General features: G+C 38.5%; 1 long non-coding RNA gene across 2 annotated transcripts; it reads left to right on the forward strand.

The window, feature by feature from the left end:
• The first annotated feature begins 374 nt into the window (after positions 1 to 374).
• On the forward strand, positions 375 to 5977 carry LOC106097806 (uncharacterized). 2 transcript variants are annotated; one of them, XR_003218321.1, is made up of 7 exons: positions 375 to 571; positions 1670 to 2259; positions 2554 to 2733; positions 3102 to 3241; positions 3509 to 3563; positions 3724 to 3870; positions 4958 to 5977. It is a non-coding gene; the product is annotated as an uncharacterized LOC106097806 (long non-coding RNA). The 2 variants fall into 2 exon arrangements; XR_003218320.1 differs by lacking the exon at positions 375 to 571 and adding an exon at positions 1376 to 1425.
• Positions 5978 to 8239: the final 2262 nt, after the last annotated feature.

Raw genomic sequence — 8239 nt, forward strand, 5'->3', positions numbered from 1 at the left:
ATCTGTTGGCTGTTCTTATTTGGGGTTTTTTCTAAATGTATTTTTATTTTATTTTTTCACAGGTGAACAAAAATTAGTTTTGGGCAAACTTAACCATGTTCCTTTTTATTCACCTTGTCATTTTACCTTTCCAATATTTTCACTTAAGTTATTACTATTCTGCTCAATCATAGTATCTGTTCTAAATCATTTTTATTAAGCTATAATGTAGGATTTCTGCTAAATCATAGTATTTCTACTATATTATATTTTTCTTTCTAAATATAGCATTTCTGCTATAGAATAGTATTTCTGCTATGTTATAATACTTGTGCTAAACTGGAGTATTTTTGCTAAAACATAGTATTCATTTAAAATTACAATATTCATACACTGTTAAAAAGATCCGTAAATTTAGGGGTCCCTTTACCGTGGATTTGCTACGGATTCGCTCCGTTTTGCGAAATACGGAAAGTTTGCTGTTGCGCAAGGCAGAATTTTCTCCCCCAGCCAGAATATTCCGACGCCATTACTTTCAGTGCGGTCAGTGCCTACCTAAATTTCTGCAAGTCACAAGGAAAGTTGGAAACAGGTTGGTTGTGTGGAATGAGAATGAGAATGGAGTGCCACCTTGTTCCCCTTCGTACATTAAATTGGTCTCGATAGGCAGTTGGTAGTGGTGTGTATGTGAGTGGACGTTTGCTGCTAGCTGCGTTAGCATTAGCCAGCCGCCTGCGCTTCGTAAGTACGTCAAAAACCATTTTTTCCCTCCCTCTTACATGAAATTTGGTCTCGATAGTCAGTTGGTAGCCGTGTGTGTTTCATGGTAACATTTGAATGTGTGGGTTTTGCGTTATTTTGAAGCGTGGTTTGCCCAACTAAAGTTAACGTTAGCCCATAAGTTGGATGCGCGCGCTTGTGTGTGTGTAAATTAGCCACATGTGTGTATTGTTATAGCTCGCTGTGTTACGTTAGCATGCAACTGAACATGGTAATAATTAAAAGGGGTGATAGTTAAGTAGAATCAGATTTCATTGCATTTTTGTAAAAAATGAAACTACTGTCCTACTTTTGCTTCGAGGGAAAACTGCCAGCTGGATACCTGAGCTTGGACTCTATGAACTTGATGAAAATGCTTCTGACCTGTTCAGTTGCCATGATTTGAACAAACTTGATGATTATCATCCACTTTATTCTTACCAGAGAGGTACTCGGTGGCTCATTCCTCTTAAACACACACCAACATGGAACTTGTGAAAAACTATGTCAAGAAAGCAATGCCATCGCTCAGTAGCGATCAGATGGATACACTCATGGCTAAACTGGAGGAATTAGGAGTTCTCTCTGTAGATGACCTGAGCCTTGTGGACCCGGAGGACATTAAAGACACTATGCCATTCATTCAGTGCAAAAGATTCGTCAGAGCTGTCAAAGCATTGGAAGCAGGTGAGTTTTTGCCCCTCTGTTTTAATGCAAGTTTTCTGAAACTACAAAGGTTTATTCCAAAAATGCAAAAAAAAAGTTGCCATCAGCTGTACATGGCAATAATTACTCTATAATTGGTTTTCATAATTAGGTCCATTTGTATTCCTGGTTGACCCAAACTGGACATTGAGGACCAATGTATTAATTGATTTGCAACAATTGTGATGTGTTTAATTTATGGAGATGTTTGTCATGTCATCCATAGATTCACAAACTCCACCGCGGTTCACCCGGCCTGGCCCCTCATCAACACCTGAACCACAGAGGTTTCAGCTGCCCTCAACACCACCTGAGACAACCGACTCCCCATCCCAAGACACATATTCTGTACCATGGCATAAATTTCCCTCAAAAGTCATGGATGAGTTGCGTGAAAAAAAGTACATAATGGGGAAAGACAGACGAGAGATGGTTCGGATCGTCGCTGAAGATTACCTCCATAAACACCCAGGAAGACCTGGTAGACAAAAGCTGAGGGAACTCGCCAGTATGATTGTAGGACAATATCCTGCCTCCTTCAAGCTGACAGAGCCGTTTGGAAACAAACCTTTTGCAAAAGATGGTTCTGAAACTCTCTTTCGTCAGCTGGAACACAGAATTGAAAATATGAAGAGGCCACAAAGCTCACTGAAGAGGCAAGCAGGGGGTGAAAATTCAACAAAGAAAAGGCCCAGGAATTCAGATCTGTATGGATGTGTGGCGTGGGATCCAATCATTGAGGGGGCCGTGTGTAGAGAAGACCTGCTGTCTAAACGAGATGAGTTGAAACGTGCCTTTCAAACCCAGGATCTTCAGGTGGGTCTGCAATCATCCATTACAGATACAGAAAGCTTTATTAATCCTCGAAGGGCAATTCGGTTCCTACAGCCCACCATCTAGACATACAACCATTCACACAGCAATAGTATATAGCAGGAGTAATGCGATAAGGTCTGGGTCCAAGTACAATTTAGGACACATTGTGAAATTGTAGATCGTCTGTAGATCACTATGCCCATAGTCAATTGAAATTGATACCCTGTTTTATTATTTTAATTGGTTAGTTTGACTAACTGTTCGACTGTTTGTCTAACTGCCTCATATCTTTAGGAGTCATCTGTTCGAAAATTGATGACTGAAACATATCCCATTCAGCGTGAAATCCTCAACGATGATGATACCACTATTGCCGTTGTAAAGGACGAGTGGCCGTTCCTGTTTGAAGTTCCTCACCTGTTTGATCATGCATCTAAACTCCTTGGCTTCTCTGTACAAAACAAGCTGGCACAGGTGTGTTGTTATTGTTATTATTATGATTGTGCTGTGCTGCTCCATATGGAGAGAATTTTGTCTTTATTAATCAATCAAAAAAAGATTTGCAACCAAAAAGAGAGTTGAGACCAAAAAAGATAAACTGGCAACCAATCAAATAGAATAACTTGGATGAACAATCAAATGGAATAGATTTGAGACCAAAAATCAGGAAGTGACAACCAAAAAAGCAGGACATTTGAGATCAAAACAGAACAGGTTGCAAATGAAAATGAAATAATTCATTTTTATTTTTATTTTTTTCAAAATTCTCTCCATAGCTCCAAACGAAAATGAGTGTTAGTCTTATGTACTTGTACAAAATTAACACCTTGAACCTTGAACAGGAACTTTCCAAAAAGAAAAGGGGATCAATGACTTCCTTGACTCCAAAGGGATGAAGACGGGCGAAGGTCCAATACAGCTCATCTGTGGCATTTCAAAATACTTCAAGGAAGACTCTTATAAACTCTTCCACAAAAAAGAGGTAGATGTTGTAGATTTTAAACTGTGTGAAAGATAATTATTTGCATCCAGTGGTGAACCAAGTAACCAACCACAGTAGGAAGTATAGATTCCCCTAATTGTGCTGCTGATATTCTCTATAAACTCTCTATCTATAAACTATTTACATTAATGTTTGTGCATAATGGCTACCTCTGTCTGATGAAGACACTAGCAGATAGTCAATTTGCCAGCAGGTTTGTGTGCACTGGAAACATTAATTCATGTATCATGTCTGTCACCAAAACAGATCTCTGCAGATCCTGAAGTCGAACTCCCAGTGACCCCATGCATCCTAATCAGAGGTTTGTAGTTAAATCTTTTTTTGTATCCCAGCAAGCTGTTGTTAGCTGTTGTTATAAGCTGTTGTTGTGTCATATTTATTAAAGAAATGTTTTGCTTGCCTTAAAATATAGGATTTTTTTTTTTTTTGTAAATCGTACATGGTTTTTATCTGTGTTTAAGGTGACCAGCAATTCAAGATTGCTGTTGATGGGTCAATGACCACATCACCTCTCCCATTGTGGCCTTGAGCTACGTCTTCTCCATGTTTTATGTCTGCAACGTCCAATACCCACCGGAGATGGCTTTTACTCTCGAATTCATGCAAAGGTAAGCACTCATTGTTTGGAAATACTTTGTAAATGTGACTTTGCCGTGCCTTTCTGCACCTGACCTGCTTTTTGTCAATCTACACTAAACCCGTTTGTCTGAGATGTACAAGCTCAAAATGTGTCGCCACATGCTGTGAGCTTTTAGATCAGCTGTTATTGGCTTATGATCCCCCTGAATATGGATTTGTTCGGAGATTTTGTAGCTCCCTGTTGAAGACTATTGTTGGAATAAATGTGTCATATCTTTTTAAAGGGCAGGTAACATGCTTTTTGCTTTAAATAGTGTCCTAAGTCAATCAATAACAAAACAAACATAACATGATTCTAGTTGGGAAATGGAGCAAAAACATATTTTTTTCAGAATGGTTTGTTGACACAAAATTCGTTTGAGCTATCTCTTTAAAACCATTAGCACCTGAGACCAGGTTATGTCAGTGGTGGTCAAACCTTTTCATGTCAAAGACACACAAACTGAAATTTATTTGGCTGCAGACCCCAAACTCAAAATATGTTGTTCCAGGGACCCCCCCCCGAAGGAAAGACTAAACATATTAATTTAAAAAATACTACATAGTGGATTCATGCCCAAATGTTAATACTTGTACTGATGTGTAACGTGCACTGAATGTCACAGTTTCTCCACTCCATGTTTGAATAACCCCCAGGACAGTCCGTGTTCAAATGTGCTGTTACACCTTTTGATAGGACAATGTCAACTGTGTTTTCTATCCCCTTCTGTGTTCTGTGCATTTATAATATCCCTGCATACACATTGAGGATGCATGCTGTCATGTGTTGGTGATAAGCAGACTTCTCGCCCTTGCAAACATTTCTGTATATGCGCAGTGTGAATGCATGTGTCTTGAAAAGACAAAGGAAGAGATAAGCTTAGCCACTGGCACCAGCACCACAACAACATTGGGTTCTAGACAGATGGTCAATTAGAATGATAGAGAGGTTCACACATAGGGGCATATTGAAGAAAACAAATGTAGGATTTTATTGAACTGCTCCACTCCTGTCAAGCCACACTACACGTGCAAACTTTGTCTGCATATCACTATTGTTTTTTTTTTTTTCCTCAGAGTTTTCTTTGGGGTCAATCCTGAGCGAGGCTCCAAGGCAGAGAAGAAGGGGAAGAAACGGCACTTCATTCCTCCACAGGTGTGCAAGCTGGTTTCTCAGCTGAAGGAATTTGAATGCAAGCAGAAGGAATCTGAATGGGCCATTTGAGCTGTTCTCAGAGCTCAGAAAATACCTTTTTGGACTGAATGTACACACACACACACACACACACACACATACACACACACAAAGGCAAATCCAAAAACATGGGGCTTGGGAGTAGAAATACAGATTTTTACAGTATTAGGTGAGTTCAGATGTTTTAACTAGATGCCCACAACACACATGCTGCAGTTTCAAATCCCCCATGTTAAGGGGGAGGGAAGGTGGGCGATATTTGTCATTCCGGTTAAGCTTTTCCTGTCATTGTGGAGTTGGAGGTGTAAGTTTTAATTTTTTTTGTAGTTTTAAGTTGTTTTAAGAGTTTTAAAAATCTCTTTATGGCATGTTGCACAGTCATCCTTCTAAGGTCATGGTTGTTATTGCTGCACTGATGTTTTATAGAAAAGTTGTATAATGTAATACTTCTAATGTTCTATTTGTTTTTTGTAGAAAGGTTAGCCACTGGTTGCAGAGCTCTGCCTGTCGGTGTGATATGTGGAGTTGGAGGTGTAGGTTTCTGCATCCTCCTGGAGGGGGCTCCTCATTTTGCACTGACAGGTGAGACAGCAACAGCAATGCTGGCAGTTTTATTGTCTTATTTTGTCATTGTCTTTAACAAATCAATTTGTTATTAATGCCTGTCAGCCTGTGGATGCTAAAAAGTTGCTAGATTTGGCATCTCCCTGTTAAAGGACATGGCTGTACTTCTTTGAGAGAACAGCTGGTTTATGTATGTAAAATTTCTCTGAATGTGAAGGTGATGTTCTGAATGTTTTAATGGTTGTAATGTAAATATTGCAAATCATTCACCACAAAAAGTGAAATCACTTTAAAGCACTGGCAGCTGTTAAAGGAAATAAATAATTGCTGTGATTCTACATTTGTGCTTTATTGATGGTAAACGGTATAGAGAATGGTACAGAATTAAACATTTTAGGATGACTGAAGTGTCCGTAAATGGTATGGATTGAGTACTTAAATAATACAGAATATTCCATTTTAGGTTTGATGGAACTGTCCGTAAATGGTAAAGAAAAAGTCAGGTAAATCTACGGAAATATCTGTTATAGGGTTTACGGAATTGTCTGTGCAATAACGCCGAAATTTATGGAAAATACGGAATTTTCCATTTTAGGTTTGACGGAAATGTCCGTCAATGGTACAGAAAAACTCGGGTAAATCTACAGAAATATCCGTTTTAAGGTTTACGGAAGTGCTCGTACAATAACGGAAAAAGTGCTGGTAATTAATTACCAGCACTTTTTCCGTTTTATAACGGAATTTTTTTTAACAGTGTAGTATATTACAGTGTCTGTGGTAAATCACAGCTTTTCTGCTATGTTGTACTGTTTTTCTAAATCATAGTATTTCTGTAATGTTTAAGAATGTTTGGCTAAATATATTCTTTGTGTTATCTTATACTATTTCTCCTAAATTCTTGTATTTTTGAGAAGTTATCGTGTTTCTGGTAAGTTACAATGTTTCTGCTAAGTTCTGCTATGCTATTGTATTTCTGCCAAGTATTATGTTTCCTCTAAGATATTGCAGTTCTGCTAAGTTACTACATTTTAGCAAAGTTCCTTTGCTTCTGCAAATTTTTACAATTTCTGCAACTTTTCAGCTTTTTCAGCTATTTTTAGCAGACAGCTTCAGCATTACAGCATCCACACTGCATTTTCGCAGGAAATGCAAATTGTGTGGATGCCCTAAAAGGGCTTCCACACTATTGTTTTCCTGTTTCTCTTTATTGTGTGGATGCCCTAAAAGGGCTTCCACACTATTGAGTTCCTGTTTCTCTTTATTGTGTGGATGCTGGAGGCATCCACACTATTGAGTTCCTGTTTCTCTTTATTCTTTTATTAATGTGTGGATGCCCTCAAAGGGCTTCCACACTATTGAGTTCCTGTTTCTCTTTATTTTTTATACTTTATTATTCTGCTAGTTGCTTCCGTACGTTTTTTGGACTTTAACTACTCCCTCAGTTTTCAGCCGATTTTCTCCGTTCAAACTCTAAACTCTTCTGCTCTTTCTGCTAATTCCTGCTATGACTTTTGGTGTTTATTACTATTATACTTTTTAAAATATTACACTTTTTTCCTTTAATTTGTCCCATTGAAATGAATGGAAAACTTCCACAATTCTGCTAAAACTTGCTTGTTTTTGAAACTTAACTACTTCCTCATACTTTCACCCAGAAACTCCATTCAAACTTTAAAATGTTCTCAGATTATTGGGCTATTCCTGTCTGATTCAGCTTTTTCAGATCTTCTACCGTTTTAATTTTATACCTCTTTAAGTTTTCAGTTGCAAAATTGTGATTTTTCAGAAAATACATGCGTTGTTATGGTTGCTATGCAATTAACTCAGAGTGAGGGCTGGTCCTTTCTGAATTTTCTCTTCATGTCTGAAGAACTTCTTGCTACTCGCTCAATTTCCACTCAACCCCCACAAATTATACATCAAAACGTAGGTATTTTTGCTGGCTTTCAGAAAATGTCACTATCTTTATTGTGAGGTTTACCGTTTTTTCGCAATTTGCCTCGGAGTGACACAAGGTCTGACAAGTCCCCATTCAAAGTCTATGGGGAGGTTTTGAAATTCAGAGCTGAAATTCTGTAACGGGAGGCATTTTCAAATTGCCATATCTCTTTAACAAAGCAAAGTTAGGACATGAGGCTTGTGCCAATATATCTTCAGACACTGCTGACACTCACAGTGGAAGCAGTTTTTACAATTATCTTACCGTTGAGCAATGAATTACGTTTGTTTGAGGGGTGGAAATCGGTCCTTCTCTCAGTCTTCAAACTCTGGAAATGAAGCCGTTTCTTCTCTCGTCATATCTCCGTGACGGAGGTAGAAAGAGCAATGAAAATCTTAGTCAAAATACACCAAAATCCGCTGATTCACCCAGTACAAGAATTATGCTGCTAGCCCTCCTAGTTTTTGAGTTACACGACGTTTTGTAACTCCAAAAAACGGCGTTTTTCGCCTCTCACCGCAATCTACTTGATTTTACATGATTTTAGCAGCTTTTCTAATATGGACCTCAGATTCTTGTTAACACTCCATGGCACAAATACTGTTCCCTTTAGGGTCTGTGTGTGTGTGTGTGTGTGTGTGTGAGAGAGAGAGAGAGAGAG

The sequence above is a fragment of the Oreochromis niloticus genome, unplaced genomic scaffold, assembly GCF_001858045.2.
Source record: "Oreochromis niloticus isolate F11D_XX unplaced genomic scaffold, O_niloticus_UMD_NMBU tig00007572_pilon, whole genome shotgun sequence".
Lineage (NCBI taxonomy): Eukaryota > Metazoa > Chordata > Actinopteri > Cichliformes > Cichlidae > Oreochromis > Oreochromis niloticus.